Source organism: Biomphalaria glabrata, chromosome 13 (assembly GCF_947242115.1).
Source record: "Biomphalaria glabrata chromosome 13, xgBioGlab47.1, whole genome shotgun sequence".
NCBI classification, from domain to species: Eukaryota; Metazoa; Mollusca; class Gastropoda; family Planorbidae; genus Biomphalaria; species Biomphalaria glabrata.
This window is the reverse complement of record NC_074723.1, coordinates 27,613,695-27,615,777: the sequence shown is the minus strand read 5'-3', so window position 1 is coordinate 27,615,777 and position 2,083 is coordinate 27,613,695.

Sequence of the window (2,083 nt, the reverse complement as noted above, 5' to 3'; positions counted from 1 at the left end):
TATCTTGTGTCACTTTCTGTTTTTAAAGGTCAGATGCATCAATAAAAGTAGAATAAAAATTATGTATTAAAATACAGGTACATACTAGAATAGTGTATTTATATGACAGCAAGTATTTAAAATAAGGATATATGAGACACAATTGTTTCTGTAAGGTTAGGGTTTTAAACACAGCCCAAAGTTATCAGACTTCACTATGTTAAAAGACTACAATGCTAGATTATTTTGATCTTGTGATCACTGTAGAATAAGAATCATTTGATTAGCTGATCCTTGTTGGAAACCAATTGATGGAGCAGTGTAGTTAATAATACCAGTCATATAAAGACTAACTAGACAACAGACTGAACTTTGGAACAAGTCAAATGGAAGTCTCTTTCTTCACAGATCAATGTATTATAAGGGTTTTAATGTGTTTTTTTTACAAAGCTTCTATCAACTCAGTCTGACTGGTACAAAGTTTGTACACATTATTTCTCTTACAGCCAATCTGGGATCAAGCTGAACATTGTTCACAATTATTTCTTGTCCCTGACAAAACAAATATCAATTTAAAAAATTTAATCAAACTTTTGGTAATTAATTGTTTTGTTTGGTATTGAACAAGGGAAAGAAATTGTACATCACAGATGTGGTGGTATTAGTTGAATTAGTCCCCTTTATACTTAGTGTAGAGAATGAGGTTGTCACTTGAAGTTTTGAAACTAACAATAGATAATTATGAACCTGTTTTCATAAGCACTTTGCTGACATAGTGGTTAGTGTATAGGCTTGATGAGGCTTCAGCCCTTGAGTTTGAATTCAAGTTGTACTGGTACAGACAAGTAATAGAATCATAGTGTATTGAGCAAACTTAAAGCATGAAACAAAAACAATTGGTAAAAATACTTCTTGTCACACAAAGTTATAATTGTTAGTCTAGGTCTATTACAATTTTAATTACATTGTTAGTCTAGATCTATTACAATTTTAATGACATGACTGATCCAAACTAATGGATACAATTACTCTTAATATAAACTTTGTTGTTTTTAAAAAGTTTTTTTTTCTTTTTGTTTTAACCTTGGGTTAGGGTGTGACTGACTGAAAAGTTTCTGGACCATGACCAATGATAGCAGCCATCTTCAGACTTTATTTAAACACAGTGAAAGTCATGATAAATAAAAATGATGTAATTTTTTTTGTTAATTTACAAAAGCTGTAGCCTATGAAAAGCAAGACCATGGCTATGTCCATTCCAAGACAAATGGTTCACAGTTAAACATCTACTCATTACAGAGAACTAGCTCACGGACTTAACTAAAATCGTGAATGTGTAGTTCTACTTTCTGGTACTTTAGTTGACTACAAACAAATGTAATGAGCTCACTGCAGGACTCTCTAGTCTATTACTACCGCATCAATATTAACTTTTTAAATTAAGAGATCCATCTAATAATAATTCAGTCGTTTCGTCCTCGTGTTAAGAGAATCAATGGATGCACCAAATGTTTGGTAAACTATTGTCAGTGAACCAGTTGACTAGATCAAATGGGGGGGGGGGCATACTTTCGCTCCAAACGGTTGTCTAACAACACATTATCTTGACACTGTGTAGGACAGTTGGTAACTATGGAAAACAAAAGACATGCTACATAGAGACCACTAGCGGATCCACAACTTTTCCAACCCCTAAAACGCCCAGTAAACCCGTTGTATAAAGCCACACACAGCATATATCGGAACCCCAACGCCAAGCGACTTCTTGCATCCTTAACATCTAAGGTCAGGATTGAAGTATAATATAGATTGAATTGAGATTCCGAAGAAAAGTCATACAAGTGCATGTATGTGTCGGGAGTGCATAATGGAGCGGATGTTTCCAAATCAAGTCAAAATTCTATGTCTGAGAAAGTACGTTTGCAGGTTAAAAAAAACCCAGAAAATAGCGGGCCTTAAAATTTCAATGCAACAGATCCGCTAGTTCACGGGCTAAAAAGTATGTTCGGTTGATTGTTAAATGTGGCCCGTTTATTACAATTAAATAATAAAAGAGAAAAGAATGGGGTGTTCCGGTCATAATTATCAATATAAAGTCTGGGCA